The 23,499-nt window shown below is 37.7% G+C and overlaps 1 long non-coding RNA gene across 1 annotated transcript; it reads left to right on the plus strand.

The window, feature by feature from the left end:
• Positions 1-18,271: 18,271 nt before the first annotated feature.
• On the plus strand, positions 18,272-22,915 carry LOC121241895. The gene is made up of 2 exons (XR_005935834.1): positions 18,272-18,766; positions 22,795-22,915. It is a non-coding gene; the product is annotated as an uncharacterized LOC121241895 (long non-coding RNA).
• Positions 22,916-23,499: the final 584 nt, after the last annotated feature.

Genomic DNA, 23,499 nt, shown 5'->3' on the forward strand with positions numbered 1-23,499 from the left:
CACCAATTATTTTAGATTCACATATATATATATATATAGATACAGTTAAATTATATTTGAAAGATTAGATATCATATTTCAGCAGTAAAAGTTTTTAAATTATTTTGAACGTTTTATTAAACGAGATTCTACTGTCTACTTTAATAGATGTTGTTATAATTATGCTATTAAAGTTGTAGGTTGAAAATAGAGAAATATGTTAAGAATATTTAAAAGATATTAACATTCATTAGATTTCTTATAAGATTTAAGAATTATGTTAAGAAACAAAACTTAGTTTAAGAATTTAAGTTTTATGAATTATTTTAAAATAGTTCGAGTATTTTACTAAATTATAAATTATTATTTTAAGTAAATTAGATATTAGGATTTATTAAATTGTTTAACACTATCTTTTAGATTGTGGATTTAATTAAGTAAGATAGTAGTACTTATATGTTTCCAAACAAATTTAGTGATAGTTATTATTTCACATAGGTCTCAAGTTACGAAGTGTTATTCAAGAAGAAATGCAGCGAGATAAGTAATTTGATCACAAGTTTAGGATCATCACAGTTCAGTTTATAGATAATTAGTATTTAAGCCAGTTCATTTCCAGCCAATTATTTATGCACCACTCATGTCATATGCAAACATGTCATCCAGTATAGCATACTATTTTGTCATTCTGCATCATATTTAAATTCAGAAATTATGATTATGTATGTAATATGTTATGCATCTCATGTGTATAAGACACGTAAGCCATCTTAAATTTAAGTGAAAGATAAGATAAGATCAGATCAGTTAATAAGATGGCCATTCAGATGCATAGTACAAATGCAGTTCAGTTTCAGGGTGGATGTGCAAGCCACGAACTTAGTCGTGGTCCACCATAGTATGCCAGAACACTATCAGCGGCTTCCCTTGCGGCCACGGGATGTGGGGCTAGTGATGTGGTGGACTTTGCTTTCCCATCAAGTACCATTTCAAGGCGTCTTTGGGCAAAGGATGGTTTGCCATGGGTGGGAGGAAACTTCCTCAACAAGGTTTTCCATGGTGGTCCAAATTCGTGGCCCTAATGGGCCTTAACTAAATGGTCCTCATTTTGGTGTTTAAAGAGGGTTTGGTTAGGGTTTAAGATGCTATCAAGTTCAAATCCAATTTTTTTTGGCCCAACAGAATTTCCAAGGTTTAAAGGGATGAATAATGATGTCATAACATGAATTTGAGGGATTAATAGCATGTAAAAGTGATTTAATCAAATGATTAAACATAATGCTATAAATCAGATCTATTTAGGGTTTGGAATCAAGTTTGGGGTTTGGGAAAACTATTTAGGATTTCGGTTTCAACCAATATTTTAAGGTTTCAATTCAATTCAACCAAGTTTTTAGGGTTTCACTAGAGCTAAAATCCTCTTTGGTTTTGCACAGTTTGGATGGTTGAGTGGAATAGGGGTTTTTCTTTGGTGGAATGATCTCATACCTTGATTTCCTTCACATCTCTATCTCATGGTTCCTCTTGGTGCCAAGTTTCCAATACTATTCACCAAGTATGGCTAAGATCTAGCCAAGTGTCTAAAAAAACTTTTCTAACCTAATTTGGATATTCACACTGTGATTTTGAAAAGTGTTGCCCTTGGTGCTAATATTGAGGTTACTATTTACTCTGAAAAAGTGAAAAATAAACTTTGCACTGAAACATCCTAAATAATCATACTAACCTAAAAGTACAAATCTTTTATTAAAATTCGATTTTGAAGTCTCTCGAAATAATCAATGCGTTTTTGAACCATGAAATCTTAAATATTCCAATGAGTCCTATGGTATAGACCATATAGCATTCTAACACTTCTAATCTACACATAGTGAGTGGTAATACTGACTATGCTGACAAACTAAAGAAATTCCTCCGTTGAATTTCTAGTGGGTTTTTATAAAAATTTAAAATAAATCATGTGGAAAAGGTAAAATATAAAAAAATAATAATTAAGGGTGACTGCAAGAAGAATACAAGGATTTCATACTACGAATTTTTTAAAGAAATTCTATATATCAGCCACTATTCACTTTCACACCCCACATCTATAGCTTTCTTTTTTTTATAGGGTGTGGGGGTCTTTTTCATAGGCAGTGGGGTGTGGGGTAGTGAATAGTAGCTGATAAAAAGAATTTTTGATTTTTTAATATGCAATTTTCTACTAAAAAAAATTAGAGCCAAAATTTTAAATCTTAAGAAAAATCCAATATTTTTGTTGCATTTGGGATTTGATTTTACAAAAAACAATACATTTTCTTTCATTGTTTTAACAAACATAATTCAAATGGACAATAAGAGAGTTATTTTAAGTTTTTGGAGAAAAAAAAAATCAAATTTTTCGTATTTTGAAACATACACGTAAAAGAGTTTTTTCCAAAACTTTGGGGGGAGTATTTTCGGTATTGTATTGTGAGGCCCCGTCCCTCGATAAAAGACCTGGCAAGTATTGGATGTGCCATCCAAACGATAGCACCCAAGGTTCGATCTAGTTAGGCGTGTAATATTAACTAGGAAATGCACATGTAAGGAAGTAGGTATCTAATTTGCAGAGGAATAGTAGAGGTTTACTCGAAAGAGTAAATGTTATAGTACCAGATGTTCAAAAACCATAAGTACATTCTCACAATATCCACAAGTCGCTTCATTCCTTAAATATTTATACACTTGTCAAGCCAATTTGTTATTCCCAAAATGAGGCCTACTTAACACATATGGTCGCCTTTCGAGTAATTACAAGTATAGCTCTAAAAAATGGACAAGTTCTACTATAGGAAAGAGGTCTTTGCCCCTATTGCTCGAGCTAGGTTGACTCTTCCTCCTTGGGAATACTCATTTGTCTATTTCTGCATCAAAATCTATGGTTCTGATACCGAAACCATAGGTAGGTTAGGCGGCTATGAAAAAACCGCTAATGAAAAACAATGCTCATTCATATATAAAATGAGAGAACGTTTGTATTTGTTCTTGACGAGAAATCACCCTCTATGCAAAACTTGATTTATATATATATAATTGTACATGTCACTGAGGCGAGGAATCACACTCTTTTCCAACATGTAAAACTTGTAACACCAATAATGTAGCAGTTCACAGCTATCACATAAATGTTCGTCACACAAACATTCGTCTCCTGATAGGCCAGCGGTGTAACGCCCGTCCTTGTTGTGGAACTTTTTATAAAATGATTTTAGAAAAGATGACGTGAATTACCGTTCAATTTAAAACTTTTACTTCCATACCTAGGGTGCAAGACTTTACGTTATAAAATAAAATGTGCTTTGAGAATAAAAAAGGTTTACAGTGGAAAACATAAATCTTAAGATGAAAAGACCTCTCATACAGTTAAAACTCTCATGTCTAGACTTTCGTGCTCTTCCCCTCGGGCCGTGTCCGTCCTGATGCATACTGCTCATTCAGTTCCTATGGGGGGAGGGGCACACATAAAAACTAAAATGAGTCGAATACTCAGTAAGCATTACTTCATACAGTTAAAATCTAATAACATAGGTTTTCAGTCATGTATTCATCATTCCATACATACTATACGTACATGCATACATGCATTCCTTTGAAAACATCACTAGGCGGGGGTTTTTATTTAAAAAGGGTTTTCTTTTCATAAAACGTGTCTCCCGTTAGTGCCTTTATTTCTTAAAGAGTTCATGCATTCATACATTTTTTTTATCACTTTCTTTGGTCGGTACACACTGTTACGTCCCGTGTATTAGGGTTAGCGGTCTTCCTTTGGACCTGGACTCTACCCGTGGTCACGGGTTGAGAATCCCTTTCAGTCAGGGGCAGCACTGGGTGCACTACCAGAACTACTTACCCGGCATTGCAAGCTGCCATTCCTTTGGTACTCTTTTCATTCATTCATGTGGTCGTTACGTATTTTCATATATTAAATGTTCAGTCCTTTCTTTGAGTTCAGTCTCAGTCCTTTCATTTCTAGTCCATTTCATTTGACAGTCCATTTATGGAAAAACATTATTTAAAAGCAAGAGCTTAAACATCATCTTCCATGGCATCCATAAAGCATCAATTCATGACATCCTTAAAGCATCGGTTCATAAAGACGTTTAAAGCACTTTCTTCGCGTCATTTAAAGTAAAGCACGAGGCATAAGCCTCACATCTCATTTTGTAGAAAATACATACAATAGATACTATTTATAGTCATCCATTCACATGCATACAATTAATACTTTGATTGCATAAAAATGGGCAGCTAAGAAAGGTCATACATACGTATACCTTTGAACACTTAGCATGCTTTTCGTAAAACATAGTTTCATTTCGTTTCGTTAGGCAACGTAAAGGAAAAGTATTTCATTTTCATTTTCATATCCTTCAGAAAACTCTAGAAGAGTATGAACATAATACTTACTTGGACTCCATGTTAATTTCATACCATGCAGTCCATTCATGTGCGTGTCAGATGACAACCTACATGCATACACATAACCTTGATGTCATTTTCTATCTAGTGCATAAGCAACTAAACTTACAGTAGAACTACACTTCACTTGAAACACTCTCCTTCTATCTCATGCTCTTACGTGTCCTTTACTATACTAAAACCTTTGGGATCCACTTACGGTCACTATCTCTTCCAAACTCAAGGTCTTACCTTGAGTGCTCATCCATTAAAGTGAACCCATGATTCACCTTAGGATTAAGACACTAAGACCTTCATCTTACTCTTCTTATTGACCTCATCCTGATGCATGACTCAGACCGACTAAGTTCACTCATCCCAATCCTAGACAATACACCCGTCACTACCTTCATGCATCTTAGCTCACACTAAATCATCATTCCAATCCATATATGCCACATGGCTTTAAGCCAACTCTAAGGCTTAACCACCGTGCAAACATGCTCAGGACAGATTACCCATTACATATGGTGAATCCATCCAACACATGTGTCATACCTTTCCCCTTCACCACCTAAGACCATCAATAATCCGTTGATCACATGGTCGTAGGGACAAGTGCCATGATTCGATACCAACCTTTTCTTAACCCAGCTAGCATGATTCTTCATGCTACCTGTCCTTCATGATAGTTTATCCCAACACTTAACATGACAAGACTTTATTCATAATTACACTTTATGTCATGTTGTATAGCTCTAGACTACTCTCAAGCTACACCGTAACCTTGTCACGACACCTGACATCTCACTACATCACTCTTATGCTAACTCCTCACTCATTACAAGTACGACTTCTTGCTTAACCATGTCACGAAGTGACATGGCCCCGTCATGCTTGGGCTGCGCTACTCTTACACTTGTTCTGTCACTTCTCACATAGTCCCATCCATAAGTCAACTACATGATGACACATGTCACCTCAGACTACAGGCTACATCACAACTATTTTGGGACACTGTTCCACAGTTCCCGACATTACTCATCACGCTCTACGCTCATCAACTACGCAACCATCCTTATCTTTACAACACACCACACGGTGCATCGCTTCACCTCATGGAGTACACTCCACGTGTGCTCCCTTCACACGCTATGCCACATCACTACTACAGCACACACTTCACACCCACACTTCACAACACACTACACAGATACGCCCAACACTTCACTACACAGCAAACTCCATAATTACTAACAAGACAGTCCACAACCTAACCAACTAACTAAGATAATAACTAAGGCAAGGGAAAGAGAGTTATACCGTCGTCGGGGTTGACTCATGCGTTGTTTGCTGACCGTCACAGTTGATGACGTCAGAAGGGTCGTACGTGGTGGCTAACCCACGTACAATGGTTGTTTGGGTCCTTGAAGATAGCTACGGGTGTGGATCTATGCGTAGGAGGGTTGGGTCGTGGTCTCCTGGTGGTGTCGAGGTGGCATGTGTCGGAGACACGACGGCTCATGGAGGAGTTTTGGCCATGGGTCTCAAATAGGGGAAAATTGGAGGGAGGGCTTGGCTGGCATGGAGGATCTGAGGGAGGAGTCGTGGTGGTCAGGAGAGGTGCTCGGTGGGGCTAGAACCGATGCACTGCGGCACTAGGGCCGTCGGTGGCAGTGAAATCGTGTGAAACACATTTATGGGTAGTGTGCGTGTGTGCAACGAAGAGGGAGATGGAGGTGAGGCTTAGAGGAAGGAAGCATCACTAGTGAGAGGAGAGGCAATCGGTTCCGGTGCGGTGGCCTGGGTAGTCCCGTACGGCGGCGCACGGGGAGAGAAATGGGTTTCACCCATTTCGGTTGGGTTACCGCAAGATGAGAGAGGGAGCTGTGCGTGGGGGACGTTAGTGGTGGCTGGCTTCGTTGCCGACGTGAGGAAAAGTCACCGGTGGTGACTGTGAGACTGGGCAGCACACGATGGCATCAGGCTGAGAGAGGGAGAATCGGGTGAGAGGGAGATGGGCTTCCGTCAGGCTCAAGGGGAAAGGGAGGAGAGAGAGGGAAAAGGGAAAAGTGAAGGAGAAAGAGAGAGGGCTTCAAAATGATCAAACTGTAAAAGATTAAACACCGATTTAACTTTAAAACACTGAGAGGAATTAAAATAGAATATTATTTAAACTAAACTTTAGTTTATAAAATAATATTCATTCATCATTAATAAAATGATGAAGTCTTATTTAATATCTTTAAGAGAATAAAATCATTTAACTAATTAGAGTTCTTAACATAATTTAAATCTCATAATATTTTAAATAACTGAAATCATTTTAATACAATTATAATATTTTTGGAACACTTCAAAAATATTATAATTGTTTTATTTAAAATCGGGTTTGGTTCAATAACACTAGAAATATCCCATATAAAAGTTTCCAAGGCATTTAAAATATTAAAGGGCTTTAAAACACTGGGCTTACTCTAGAAATCACATAATATCTTTAAAAATACGCCATCGAGATTCAGCACGCAGAGCGAGACTCGCAGGCGAATTTACTTACGTCAGAAAGAATGAGCGGGTTGTTACAAGCGGAGGTTGAGCTACTCCACTGATCGAAATTGGGGAATCTCTCCCACCCAACCAATATGGTGCAAGTTAACTCACCTGTCCCCAACACAAGTCAACTCTCACATGGAGATATACTTGTTGCACTGGGGAACGTCTACCCGGCTAGCCAACTATGCACCTACACGTGATACACTTGGCAAATTCTTCATCCGGTCTATCAAGTGAGGCAACTTGATACTGCCCTACCCCAATCATTCATCGAAACTCTCTTTACTCGTATGAAGCTCTTGGCGACGTCACATAGAAATGGTCAAGGGAATTCCCCATCCCGTCCCATGATGACTGACATGCAATACAAGTACTCACATAGGGATACAAATGTTCACATAGAGATACCACCGAAAACAAAAGCAAAAACATTTATTATATCGTGATGAGTAAGGGGTTGATTCCAATGTATGCATATGCCAAATTTCATAACATCCTCATACAACATTTACCTGCATTGCTTGGCATTGCCTTAGAAGCTAACTTACCTCACTATCTTAGAATTACAGCAGCGTTGTGCTGCTCCTTTCTTTATCTCCTTTGAAGTTACTTTCTTTCTTTGAAGATGTGCTTGAATAGGTGTCATTTAGTCACAATGATCCCACTGTAGGGTGAAAAACACAAACTAGTAGGGCATGGTGAGGATCTCCCACGTGATGTTGGACCATACCTATCGATTCAAACAATATGATTTACCACGTCAAAATCCTTTATGCAGACCCATTCCAGATGTGACTCATCAAATGGAGTGCAGGTTTTTGGGTACAACACTTTCCCCCTCTGAGTGTTTTTTCTAATCTCAAAAAGCTTGTACGTCCACAATCTTGTCCTTGACCACTGCTCGCCTTAAGCTCGTTATTCGTCTTCATACATTGGGTGGCTTCCCAAAAATATGAGCACCTTCAATACCTTATTCTCACCTAGGTGCTTGTTTGCCCTTCCATTGGACTAGCTGCACTCTGCAGACCACCATTGCATCATTTTCCACAATATCGAGGGAATATCATCTTTGCCTTCGACTTGATAAGGACATGCTCTCTTCTTCGCCTTCTAGATGGTGATCTGCCCTCTTTTTCTGACGTAGTCCCTACATCCTCTCCACCTTGCAAGGAATTTCGTCCTCGCAATTTAGAGAGGGTTCTTCCTTGACCTGGTCTTCTAAGGGAGGCTCACAAGGTGTGGTGTTCTTTAGTGTTCTCTATCAACATTGCCTGAAGCACATCCCTTCCCTCACCTCAATCCGTCAGCAAACCTTCACTGTCCACCATATGGACACGCACTCTTTCCTATGTCAGCTTCTACTGCGTCACCCACCAGTTGTGCTCTCTCAAATTGTAGGTCCTCCACTAGGTTTGGCATTATAGGATGTTGGTGGATCCTCACCCTTGTCCTTTTCATGCTCGTCACACTCCAATGTCGCTCGTTTCTCACCTTGAGGTGTCGTAGCTGCACCCATCTTGGTCTGGCATTTTTGCTATTAGAGTTCTTGCCCTCCAAGAGCTGTCTTCGTCTCGGTGCCACTCCTCCACTGCTCATCAACATTTGGCCTCTAATCTCATTGCTATGCATCGTTGTTCTAAGAACTGTTGCATTATTTCAGGAGGTATAGCTGCCCTTCGTGCAATTCTTTTCTCTTGCACCATGGTTACTGGTTTGAGGGTTCTAAGTGTTGTGGTCCAAAGGGTTCTGTCCCTCAATTTGAATGATTTACGCTAGTCTCAAGCTTTGCAACTCACTCATTACAACTCATATAAATATGGGAAATGTTCCCGCCTTCCCCGCTCAATTTCCTAAGTAAACTTATCATTTCTCGCACCTCCCCGCTACACCTTTAGTATGGGTACAACCTTAGAACGCAATCTATGCTCCTTCCAATCTATGATATGTACTGGTCTTTCCAAATAAGTGAGATTTGGTTGGGATCCGAACTAATTACTCAAGCTTGCTGATTCCCAAGACTTATCCTTAACGAGAAAACGTGGAACACATCTAGAATCCCTTCGTATTCTGTAGTTAGAACGACTTAATAAGCTACTAGGCCTACTTTTTCTATCAATTGGTACGATCCAACATACCTTGGGCTTAATTTCTACCCCAAATTTCTTAACCCCCCTCATAGGTGATACCTTGAGGTACACCCAATCACTTTCCTCAAAGGTCAACTCCCTCCTCCATTCTTGTTCGTATGAGTTTGACTTGTTCTGTCATCTTCTAGACAATCTATGGTTCAATCACTCTAGCTTCTCTTACTTCATCCCAAAATATCAGCGACCTACATTTTCTTCCTTACAGTGGCTCATAAGGAGCCATCTAGATGGTTGCCTGGTAACTATTATTATATGCAAACTCGATGAGTGGGACGTGGCTCTCCTAGGGTCCTTTAAAATCCAATACACATGCCCTTAGCCTATCCCCGAACATCTGAATGGACTTTTTTTACTATCTATCGGTTTGGGGATGGTAAACATTATTAAATTTCAGCTTAGTGCCCATGCCGCTTATAAATGCTTCAAAAAATGAAATGTAAATCTCGCGTCCCAGTCCGATACTATAGTCTTAGCCATTCCATGTAACCTGACTATCTCTCTTATATACAACCAAGTGAATTTGCTCAGAGTGTTCGTAGTATTGATTGATAAAACATGGGCACTCCTATTCAACCGATCTATTACTACCCATATGGCATCCTTACCACTGGGGGTTCGGGATAACCTAGCTACAAAATCCATGGCGGTGTCTTCCTATTTCTATTGTAGAATAGACTGGGCTTGTAGATTCTCAGCCGGTCTTCAATGCTCAACCTTCATGCTATGATATGTAGTGCACCTTTCAATGAAGTGGGTGATGTCTCGCTTCATTCATTCTCACCAGAATCCTTTCCTAAGATCTTGGTACATCTTCGTACCTCTAGGGTGTATTGAGTATGGCAAGGAATGAGTTGTTTCTAGTATTCGTTCTACCATTTTCGTATTAGCTCGAACTACATTTTGTCCTCTATACAATAAGGTTCCATCCTTTCCTAAACTGAAATGTGCAGGTCCCCTACCTCTGTGGACTCTTTGGAGAATCTCTAGTAATTTTGGGTCCTTCCTTTACTGTTTCCTTAGTTCATCTAATTCGCTTATTCCACACTGCTGCAAGGCAGTGAGAATCTCCTCCGGTGGTAAATCCTTTTATAGTAGGTGTCTCATTCCTTCCAAAATTGAGTCCACCATCATGGAGTCGTCCACTGCTGCTAGTTCTAGATCATGGGTAGGATAATTCTTCTCATGGTCCTTCAATTATTTAGTTGCATAAGACACTTCCCTTCCTTCTTGCATTAGGATGCAACCTAATCCATCATTTGACGTGTCGCTAAACACCATAAATGGTTTCTAAGGTTCGAGCAGAGCTAAACAAGGGTCGTGGTTCATCTCCTCTGTAGTTCTTTAAAGCTCCACTCACACTTGTCACTCCAGGCGAATTTAACATTCTTCCTATTTAACGTCGTGAAAGAATATGACAACGTAGTGAATCCTTCCACGAACCTTCAATAGTAACCAGCTAAGCCCAAAAAACTCTTTACCTCATGCACCGATGTGGGTCGTTGCCATTCCACTACCACCTCAATCTTATTTGGGTCAGCCGCGACTTCTTCCTTGGATATCACATGACTGACGAATCTCACTTCCTTTAGCCAGAACTCACACTTTTTGAGTCTGGCGAACAATTGATGGTCCTTGAGTTTTCCCAATACTAAATCTCAAATAGTCCTCATGATCCTCTGCATTCCTGAAATACACTAGTATATCGTCCACGAATACAACAACAGATAAGTCCAGAAATGGCTAGAACACCCTATTCATAATGTCCATAAAAGTTGTTCGGGCATTAGCTAACCCAAAAGGGATCATTGTAAACTCAAAATGACCATACATCATCCAAAAAGCTATCTTGGGTATGCCGCCTTCTTTAATCCTCAATTGGTGATATCCTGATCTAAGACCAATCTTAGAAAATACCATACCTCCCTGCAGCTAATCAAACAAATCGTCTATCCTTAGTAGTGGATAACTATTCTTTATAGTTACCCTATTCAGTTCCCGATAATCAATACACATCCTAAGGGTTCCATACTTCTTCTTAACGAATAACAGTGGTGCTCCCCAAGGTGAGATACTAGGCCTGATAAACCCCTTTTCCAACAACTGTTGTAGTTGGCTCTTCAATTCTCTCAACCTGGTTGGAGCCATTTTATAGGGTGTCTTATGCACTGGAACTATCCCTGGTTCTAGCTCAGTCGAGAACTCGACTTCCTTAAGAGCAAGTAATCTTGGTAATTCTCTGAACACATCTGGGAATTCTCTTACTACGAGTATGCCCTCTATCTCCTTAGGTTCCTTCTCCTCAAGTACTAAGTGTCCTAAGTAGGTTGCAACCCCGCCCACCAACTCTTTCTTGGCTTGCAACGAAGTAATCATTTTCGGAAATAAAGTAATCATTTCCAGCATTGACCTCAACTCTTTCTTGGCTTGCAATAAGATTTCACCTTGTATTGAAGGCCTGTTGATTCAATACCTTCAGCTCTCGTAAAGCTTCGTCTCCTAATGTCTCCCATTAAAAAATGCAGATTCAATCCAATCTCCTTTTCCTAAAGCCATAGACCTATAACTTTATATATGAGTAAGCTTATATATTAAGCCTATCATACTTAAAAACTTCATATCCTAAAAGGAATCCTTCCTTAGAGTCTATAATTCTAAAACCTTAACTCTTTCGAATAATCCAAAATCATTAACTTCTTCCATTCGAGACTTCTATTTCTATTCCATGATCCAAACAGCTAGGCCATGTTGCCTCTATTCTGCGACCGTTGCTGCCATGCTTTCCAACTCCAACTCTTCAATTTGTTCAAGCTGAAATATAAAAAATTCAAGCCTAAAAAGAACACTGAAATTTCAATTCTATTTTCTGGTACAACTCATAGGGACATGTGGGTTTAACCTATAGATGTGTTGCTCTGATACCATCCTGTGATGTCCCTAAATTCTGCTTGGGATTTGATGGAACTTGAAGCGTCGACACATCCAACATAAGGTTACCTACCCTCATTCATAACAGATATAGATGTAATACACCTAGCATGCATCTAACAGTATGTAATATTCGCAGCGGATAATTTTTTTCTTTGAACAATACTATGTACCTAAAGTAATATATCCCAAAACATAACATGCTTCATAAAATTCATGTGATAGTTGGTTTCACTAGAGTTGAAACCCTCTTTGGTTTGGGACAAAATGGTTGATTGGATTGAATAGTATTTTACTTAGGTGGCATGATCTTACACCTTGATTTCCTTCACATTTCCATCTCATGGTTCCTCTCAGTGCCAAGTGTCCATTACTGTTCATCAAGTGTGGCTAAGATCTTATGAAGTGTCCAAATAAAATTTATCTAACCTAATTTGGACATTCCACACTGTGATTTTGAAAACACTACACTTGGTGCTACTATCGAGGTTACTATCCACTCCGAAAAAATAAAAAATAAACTTTGTACTAAAAGATCCTAAATAAACATACTAACCTCATAATGCAAGTCGTTTATCGAAAATCAACTCTGAAGTGCCTTGAAATAATCAAAATGTGTTTTCGAACAAACATTTCGTTCGAAATGTGAAAATAGGTTTATTGTGCCATAAAATATGAAATATGCCGAGAAAACTAATGGCATAGATCATAACGCATTCTAAAACGTCTAACTAGCTCAAATAAATAAAATCAAATTTTTGGCCCTATATTAAGTGGCAACACTGACTATGCTGACAGACCAAAACCTACGCGATTGGTCGATTCGTGAAAACTTACATAGTTTTCATGAGGTTTCCAAAACCTATAAAAATTTCACCATTGAATTTCTAGTGGGCTGTTACATCCTCCCCTTCTAAAAAAAAGATTACGTCCTCAAAATCGACACAAGTACTAAAACAATCATACCAAATAAAGGAGGAGATGATGCTCAACAAGCTTACTGCCCATCATTGGATGCATCGTCATTGGTCAATGCGGGCGTGGGTGAGTCTATTCTCATCGGCTTGACGTGTTGTGGTAAGTAATATAATGCATCGGCATTCGAATCATACACCACGTTATGACCTGGGTCGTGGTGCTGCTCGACCTCTTCGTCGTCGCTATTTGGTACTTGACCCTCTAAGACCAAAACCACCGCAATTGGTCGATTCTTGAAAACTTATAGAGTTTTCATTGAACTTCTAGCGGGTCGTTACAGTTCTTCTATTGGGTAACATTTTTTAGGCTCCTTACTGCATCAATGTTGTTCGCGGATTAACCATCTTGGCAAATGCAGTTGAACAAATGACTAGGACACACTCGAGTCAAATAGTGCACTCGCGTAAAAGTGTGATAATCTAACTCGCCCTAAAATAAATGACAAACTTACTACTTACTCTACGCTCCTACATATAAAACTTAATCAATCATGGGCTGAGGTCCCGTACTTATGATGATGCCTGCTTCCCCAGTCTCTAGAGTGAGGGTGTAAATCCTCGCTTGCTTCATCGACTTCTCTAGGAGTGAGGACATAAACTCTCACTCGTACAGTCTACCTGTGATCTCCACGTCATATGACCTGCTTGTTGCACTAGTATTGTCTGGGGCCAAATCTTGGCATAGTGTCCCGTCCACTTATAGCGATAACACAAAGTTGGGATCTGGCGACACTCTCCCTCATGAGCCCTATGACAACTACTGCATACTGGTATTCTCCCTCCCATACGTGCTTCGAGGGTATTCGACTGTCATCCTCTTATCCTAGATACGAACTTTTGAGGGGCACCCAACTACTTCCCTCGCCAGTAATCATTCTCCTCTTAAGACTCGGGGGCATAGTGAACGAATTGCACTACTCTCGCTCAACTATGGAGGCCACGTGCACCAATTTTTGGAAATCCTTAATCTCTAGGAATGCTACTACCTAAGCCCTAGTTCATGTTTCAAGCCCATCCTGAAACCATTCCGCTATCATTCTCTCAGTGGAAATGAGGTGTGGGCCAAAGCTCTCTAATTTAATAAAATTAGCCGCATACTGCTCCACAGGCTAGCTCCCCTGAACCAAGTTAGCTAAGTCTTTCAACTTCTGTTGTATTACAAAAGTGGAAAAGTAATGGTCATTAAATTCCTTCTTAAATCTTTCCCATGAGATCCTTTCCATGGCTCCAAGTTCCATGGTAAGGAGTTTCCTTTTGCCAAACCCACCATAGAGTCGCTTCTCCTTGGAGCAAATAGCTCGTGTACAAAAACTTCTGACTTTTGTTGCATCCACTCACCTCGAAAGTCCTTTCAATATGCTTAATCCACCTTTTCACCCTCATCGGACCATCATTACCAAAAAATCCTAGGTAATGATAAGCCAAAAATTGTTTGTATGAGCAACGTCTCTACTCCTCCCTATGAGAATTAACTTGTTGAATCTCTACATGTCGGGCGTAGAGTTTGTGCTGTTTATGTAGTACATATGAAATACGATTAAGTGCCCTCGCTAATTCTTTATCTCTCCCTTCCCTTGATGACTCTACCTCATGAATACTTATCGGCTGCTCGCCACACGGAATTTTTTATCGCATCATGCTCAGACCCTGCCATAAAACCCAAACCTATCACTTTCTAACTTAACTACCACTCGCTAAACACAATTAAAACCTATCATGCTATAAGATTCAAGCCTATGATGCTAAAGATCAATTCCTATATTTATGGTGCCCTTCTTGTGTGACAATGTGGATTTACCTAGAGTCATATAAACATCTCTGATACCAAGCTGTGGCGCCTCGTCCCTTGGTAAAAGATTTGGCAAGGATCCAAGGTGCCAAGAGTCATAGCCAATCGGTAACACCTGAGGTTCGATCGGGTTAGGCATGCAATATTCACTAGGAAATGCACGTGTAAGGAAGTAGGTATCTGATTTGCAGCAGAGTAGTAAAACCTCTAAAGGCTAAACATTATAGTACCAGATGTCCAAAAACCATAACCACATTCTCAGAATATCCACAAGTCACTTTATTCCTTAAATAAATATATATATGTCTAGCCAATTGATTCGCATTCCCAAAATGAGGCCGACTTAACACATATGGTTACCATCCTAGTAATTGCGAGTGCAACTCTAAAAAATGGACAAGTTCTACTGCAAGAAAAAGGCCTTTGCACCTATTGCTTGGCCTAGGTTGGTTTTTCCTCCTCGAGTAACACTCTTGGGTCTATTTCTCCATCAAAATTTATGGTTTTGATACCGAAACCATATGCAGATTAGGTAGCTAGAACAAGACCACTAATGAGAAACAATGCTTGCGAATATGCAAAGAACAGTTTCATGTATTAAATGAGAGAACAAATGTATTGGTGTGCAGCGAGAATCACCCTTTGAGAAATTACCCTCTACGCAAAACTCGATATTATATATATATATATATATATATATATATATATATATCATTGTACATGTCATTGAGGTGAGGAATCAGCCTCTCCTCCAGCAAGTAAAACTCTTAACACCAATCACATAGCAGTTCACAATTATTACATAGATACTCATTACATAGACATTCGTCACTTGACGGGCCAATGACGGGTGAGCTACTCCATAGTTTGAAATCAGGGAATCTCTCCCATGCAACCAACATGGTACAACTCAACTCGCTTGTCCCTAACACAGGTCGACTCTCACATAGAGATTACATGATGCACAGGAGAACGTCTACCTGGCCAACCAACTTGAAGACACCTGCACGTGATAAGCTAGGGGCATTCTTCATCCAATCTATCATGTGAGGCCAATACAATACCATCCCACCCCAATCATTAACTAGGACTCTCTCTACTCATATGAAGCTCCTGATGATGCCTCGCAGGAATGGACAGGGGGATTCTCCATCCCATCCCATGATGATCAAGACATGATACACATACTCACACAACGATACAAATGCTTACACACAAATATTATTGAAAACAAATGCATTGAAATCTAGGAAAACATGAAGTAAAGATACTCGTAAACATAATGGCAAAAATATTTATTATTTCATGATTAGAAATTGGGAAGATTATAGAGTATGCATATGCCAAATTCTGTAACATTCTCGGACAACATTTACTGCTTATTACTCGGCACTGTCTTAGAAGCTAACCTACCTCGCTGTCTTAGAATTACGGTGGCACTTCATTGCTCCTTTCTTTGTCTCCTTTGATTTCACTTGCTTTCTTTGAAGAGACTCCACCGTTGTTTGCTAGTAGTTGTTGTGCTATCATCGTGGTGGGGTTGCCCTGATCACACATTGTGGAGTGGAAATGTCCTTACTGCTTGAGAAATCTTTTCCTACAAATCGTGTTTCAGAAGTGTTTTGGAACATGTGGGTTGCCCTTAAACTGTTGGGAGCTTCTATTTTAAAAAATTTAATGATTCCTTCAAATTAAGGAATATATTCTTAGGAAGTAGTTAGGCATGAGACAAACTTAGGCTTTTAAACCATTTCTAATATTTGAGGAATAAGAAACTAGGAATTGGATATTAATAATGGCACAGAGGAGTAGTTCTGGCCCATTAGGCTTTGTAGGAGGCTAGCCCATTAGGCCCATGTATGGATGGAAAAGCCAAAATATTTTCCTCACTATGGCCCAAGAGAGCCCATGAACCCAATCAATAAGTGCCCTAGCCAAAACCTACTTAAAGAAACAATCCAAGTCACACATGAAATCATCCACTCCTAGAAAGGGATTCAGCCACTAGTAAGCACTAATTGCCTCACCTACCTCTCTCAAGTTCAGCTCGTAAATGGTTGTTGGAACTTTCCTCCTTTGCATTGATTTACAGTTTGTGAATACTTGTTGGAATTTCCCAACTTTGCTCTAATTTATAGCTTGTGAATACTTGCTTGAGATTTCCCCACGTGCACTGTTTTTCAACATGCAATTGTTTCTAAATGTATTATCATTGGACTACATTTACTCGCATATAAAACGATTTGGAAATGTTGCAGTGTTCTTGGCCTAAAATGAGTTGTTTTATTTTCCAAGCAGTGTGCATGTGTGTAAGTGTTGCAATTAAACGAGTTTTACATGGATATGTGTATGACGATCCCAAGCCGAGATGGGGTATTATCTCGATGGAAATTCTCTGATCATTTTGGAGCACATATCATTGATTGTGTTACCTGGGTTATCGCTAGGTAACAACGGGTTCAAATGAGACGATAATGCTGTCTGGTCGAAGTTGTGGCCTCTGTAATGGTGAAGGCTAGAGGACTTCGTGGTCAAGGACATGTCACAAAGCCAGACGTCACTCAGAATGAAGTCACATACACGGTCATTAGTCATAGTGTGGTGAAGGGAGCCAGAGTGTGTGGATGGTCCATTTAGGGGAGACCTTGGTGCACACATAAATAATCTGGATGTTTTAAACAGGGATTTTGAGTATGATTTCAACTTGTGTGGAAACTGTGTCAAGTTCTTCGATTTTGTTACGTGGTAAATTTTGTGTGATGATTATTGTTGCTCGGATATGCCTACTTTGGTTAAGTGTGTAAAGTCAATTATAATCTTTCCTTGCATCAACTACTTGCATATTCTCTTTTCCATTGGCATGCAATTTTTAGTGTTGGTCTTAGTTTCACTTATTGAAATTTTTTAAAATCTCACCCTGGTAGTCCATTATAGTCCCGCTCCTCATAACCATAGATTTTGGTGCACATGGAGATTTTGATGGTAGTTATGGACGTGGAGATCTGGCACAATTGAAAGATTGAGGATTGGGGTCTTTTCCTACTTGATCATGTTATTCTGTTTAAATTTACTGGTCAACTAGATGATAGTTTAAATCATGTTCTTAACTATGTTAAAGCCTTTGTTTTTATGTGTTAAACTAGTGGAGATGAGAATGTGTATTTTAATATTTTCCTTAAGTTAATAGTCTTAGTAACCGCCAAGGATTTCATTAAAACTAGTGAGTTTTATGTTGTAATTTTCTGGTTTATAAAGAAATTTCCCTTGCTGTTTTGTGCTATGGTTAAACAAAAAAAGAAAAGAAAAGAAATGATGTTCCTTGCAAGTTTTCTTCAATACTAGCATCCTTAGTCTATGTAGTTGGGATTGTGGTTGAATGAAGGAAGTTTAAAATGCAAGAATGCACTTAGGCTGCTAGCTGTCCATGTAGTGCAGAATTTTCTGCTATGTGTTCTGTTTTGAAGCTCAAACGAGTCCCTTTCACCCAACCAATCCTAATTGTTTGTGTGATAAACTACTGAAAATGAGGGACAAACCAGCCATCTAGCAAGCCTTGACCCTTCACCTATTTTGGTTCCACCAAGTTACCAAAAAGCAGACAAAATGCCCTTTTAGTGAAAATTTCCGGAGTTTTTATGTTTCCTTGTTCTATTCCATTCCCAAGTAAATTGTTATCATTTATACATTATTAACCCATGATTCTCATCCATCCTTCATGTAGAAAAACTAAATAGCCCATATTGGACAGCAAGCATGCTATTAGTCATGATTGTGAGTTTCCTTAGATTTGCTTGAAACGAGGAGTTTGGATGTTTTGACTTAGTGCTAGGTATGGAAGGAAGATAGATGGGTTGGTTTGTGTTTGGTAGTGACTTTCTCTAAGTGAAGAGGGAGTGAAGGAAAATATGAAGTGGGTATTGATATGTTCGTTTCAATTTCATTGAATAGGACTTATTGAGGTGCAAAGAGGGACTAAGGTAAGTAGCTGTAACATACTAGTTTTGGATTTAGGGTATAAGAGTAAATTTCTTAGTAAAAAAAACAAATTCTATTATTATTATGATTATAGTTTTATTAGATTTTATATTTATTTTATTTTAATAATTACTATTATAATTTTATTTGAAAATTTTTAGAGTTTGTTTTAATAATGATTACTAAGTTGTATCAGATTACGTTTACAGAGTTTGGTTTGAAATTTAAAGTTTATTTTCTCTACCTCCACCGAACCTTATTTCTCTTTTTAGCCTCTTAGTTACACATTTTAAACCACCAACCTGTATTTTCATCCCACCTTCTGTCGAATTTGAAATTCTAACCTTATATTCAGCCTCATCCCTAGCTTAATAAATTCAAATTCTGGTGGAAACCGGCTATGTTGATGAGTAATGTTCTCCACTCCGCACGTCTACACTCTCATTCACATGCACGTCTCTACTCCTCGAGTTTTCCTTTTATTCTTCTCTATCGTCTACCATTATAAATATCGCTTACCCCGTACGAGAGAAGTAACTCGTGAGCCACCCCAAGAAAATCATCTGTTTCTGAAATATCCAGAGGATCAACACCCTTCCGTTTAATCCTTAGGTTCTGCCCAACCGCTACCGACCACCATAGGACGTCGGAGCACCACCCGTGGAGCCAGAATCTGCCGACCAGCTCAGCCCCAGCGCACCCACTCCCTTCCGGTAAGACCTCGACCGTCGCCAACCTCTTTTCGATTTCGGTAGTTTTCGGTCAGCACAGTTTCTCTCTCTAAACTCTCGCTCTCTTCCTCACTCGATGTCGCACCACCATAGGAAAACCCCCAGACGCGTCGCCGGTCACTCCCAAACCCCTGGGGCCGCCGTCGCACTCAGACTCTCTCGGTGAGTCTTCCTATCGCAAAACCCCTCTCTCTCAAACTCTCTGTTTTCTTTTTTTTTGTTTAGCCGTGTCTTTTGGTTTAGTAGAAACCCGTGAATTTATTTTGATGGGCCCTTGGGCCTTAGGCCATTTTGCCCGTGTGTTTGAGCTCATTTTGTTGGGCTCATGTAGTACAATGATATTATGTTTGGGCCAGGTTGTATTATTTTACAGAAACTATTCTAATTATTTTAAATGGACTTGTATTTTAATTTGTATTTGATTTTATTTTATTTCAACAACAGTTTACTAATTTTATTGGGCTTAACATTTTAAAAGTCAGTTTTTCTTAAATAAATATATTAGTCAAAGACTATTTTTATAAGGATGTTTGCAAATATTTTGTTAATATTCCTTTGTCTATTTAGTAGGATTTAATAGAATTATTATGTTAAGAATTTAATGAAATTATGATGTTAAGAATATTTAATAGAACTTATTAGGTTTCTTATAAGATTTAATAATTATGTTAAGAAATAAAACTTAGTTTAAGAATTTAAGTTTATGAATTATTTTAAAATAGTTCGAGTATTCATCTAAATTATAAATAAGTATTTTAAGTAATTTAGACACTAGGATTTATTGAATTGTTTAACACTATCTTTTAGATTGTGGATTTAATTAAGTAAGATATTAGTACTTATGTGTTTCAAACAAATTTAGTGATATTTATTATTTCATATAGGTCTCAAGTTATAAAGTGTCATTCAAGAAGAAACGCAATGAGGTAAATAATTTGATCACAAGTTTAGGATCATCACAGTTCAGTTTATAGATAATTAGTATTCAAGCCAGTTCATTTCCAGCCAATTATTTATGCACCACTCATGTCATATGCAAACATGTCATCCAGCATAGTATACTATTTTGTCATTCCGCATCATGTTTAAATTCAGAAATTATGATTATGTATGTAATATGTCATGCATCTCATGTGTATAAGACACGTAAGCCATATTAAATTCAAGTGAAAGATAAGATCAGATCAGTTAATAAGATGGCCATTCAGATGCATGGTACCAATGCAATTCAGTTTCAGGGTGGATGTGCAAGCCATGAACTCGGTCGTGGTCCACCATAATATGCCAAAATACTATCAGCGGCTCCTTTTGCGGCCGCGGGATGTGGGGCTGGTGCACAACCTCGCACACATGATTAAGTGTATTGGCCAGTCGAATAAATCAGATCAGTCAGATAAATCAGTCAGTTAATTCAGTTAAAACAGTCATGTATAGCACAAGCATCAGTATGAATAGTCATGAATTTAAACTCTCAGAATGATAGTTTTTATGAAAACCTTATATTTAGTATGTTTACGTTGTGATGGATTTCTTGCCGAGTCTTCGACTTATTTTTGTTGTTTTCATGTTTTTAACCACCCAGGTGAGGATGATGAATACGAGCAGGCAGGCCAGGGATAGAAGGAGCATTAAATTTTTGTTCAGACTTTCTAAAAAAAAACATATTTTTATGACATGAATTTTGTTCAGTTTATTTCATTTAATGTTTTTGGAAAACTTTTTATTAGACCTTTTCTACAAAATAAATTTTTAATTTCATTTATGAAATTTGAGATCTCTTACCAGATTTATTTTTATGAAAAGTACATGATACTTCTATCCTTTGGGAAGGGGGTGTTACAGTAGCTATGACCATGCTTCTTACTCAACATTTTCTTCTACTAAATGCTCTTTTTTATTCAAATGATTCTTTGTGATAAAAAAAGGTAAATGTATATGCTATGTATGAGTTCTTCTTGGTAGCCCATGTTAAGTATCCTATTAATTATAAATGTGTGTATATCTATGATGCATAGAGGTATAAATTTAAATCGAAAAATCGAAATGGACTGGACCGGTTGGTCCGGTTTTGAACCGGTCCGGTCCGAAACCGATTCCTATATTATGAAAACCGGTTAGAACCAGTCCGGTTTTGGTTCCGTAGTTTCCAAAACCGAACCAGACCGAACCGGATCGGTTGGAAAAAAATATATATATAAAAATTAATTTTATATATTATACAAAATATTTATATGTATATATATAAGTTTTATATATAATATATAATTATATATTAAATTTTTATATATAATATATGAAATAATGTCATATTATAATTTATAAATTATAACATAAAATGTAAATCTTAAATATGAACATTTATAATTTGTTTGATCATATGCTATTAATATAATTATATATAAGATAATGTTATTATAATTTATAAAATAAAAGTTTAATCTTAAAGATGAAAATTTAATTGATCATATGTTTTAAGCATAATATATATATTAAATTATTAATAACATTTTATCATAAGAAGTAACATTTTATTATATATTTTTTACATTTTAAAAAAACTAGAAAATCGGACCTGACCGGACCGGAAATCGGTAAAACTGGATGTACCGGTTTAGGAGGGTAACTGGGGCGTAATCGGTTTTGAAAAATGAAAAATCAGTACATACCGGTTCGGTCTTAGATTTTGTCCAAAACCGGACCGGACCGGATGGGTCACACCCCTAATGATGCAAAGCATGCACATTCAAGGTTTAAATCATGAGATTTACCATGCATGTTTTCTTAAGAATTAGTGATTTTCCTTTATATAAAGTATGGCATGAAATGCATCTTTATGAAAGAAAATGCATGTGCATTGGACTAAGAAAGATGATGAAAATGCTTTGAATGTAAAGAAAGGAAAGAAAGAGGAATAAAAGTTTTATGTATGAACTTAATGGCCAACAACTAAATGATTATGGTACCAAAGAAAGGGACAGATTGCAATGCTGGATCAGTCCCACTGGTAGTGCACCCAAAGGTGCCATACTGATCGAGGGATTTGCTAACCAGTGGCCACAGGCGGAGATCAGGTCCAAAAGACCAATAACTCTAACACAAGGCGTAATAGTGTGTACCGGTCAAAGGAAAGTGAAAACTGAATTGGAATGCTTATGTAAATGTTTTATGTTTATTTAAATGTTTTAAGCTTGCGTGATCTTTCAAAAGAAAAGAATAGTCGAGGTATGCCATTTTAACTGCTTGGTGTACTATTTACTGAGTATTAGATTCACCTTTATGTTAATGTTTTAAACGTACAGGAAATGACGAAGATGAGACTGTGGAGCAAGACATTGCTGGGGAGGGGGGAGCCAGATGCCTAGAGTAGCCTGGGGATGGGTCTCTTTTATCTAATGTTAGATTATTTGGTTGGTTGGTTTGTAAAAATATTTTGGGGACATTTATTTTGAGACAATTGTTTCTTTTGTGGACCGAGTAGATGTTTCTACCCAAGAAATGGCTATACTTTTTAAAATTGTAATTAATGATACCATCCTATATTTTGAAAAATAGGTTATTTTGGGATTTGAAATATGATAGAAAATGGGAAGGATCCTTTTTAAAATTTTAGTATGATATATAGGTCTTTTTTTATAATGTGTTGATTTATTAAAAAAAAAGTAAAAAACAAAAAACAAAGGATGAAAGGTAGCAGCTCGTCCCAATCTAGGGAGGGGTTGTTACAATCTAGGGGTGTGGTTTTTTGGAACAAATAAGATCAAGACTAACCAAATGTGTATATATATATATATATATTAAAGATTATATATATAGTATTATTTTATATAATAATTTTATAAGTTAATTATGTAATTTTTATTTAATCGATCACTATTGGTCATATACACAATGAAATTATTAAATATTTATTAATAATATATAAAATATTAAAGAAATCACTTAATATTAATTTTACTAATTTAATTAGTTTTTTGAATTAACTTTTTTGTCAAAAAGATAAAAAA

Source organism: Juglans microcarpa x Juglans regia, chromosome 8D (genome assembly GCF_004785595.1).
Source record: "Juglans microcarpa x Juglans regia isolate MS1-56 chromosome 8D, Jm3101_v1.0, whole genome shotgun sequence".
NCBI classification, from domain to species: Eukaryota; Viridiplantae; Streptophyta; class Magnoliopsida; order Fagales; family Juglandaceae; genus Juglans; species Juglans microcarpa x Juglans regia.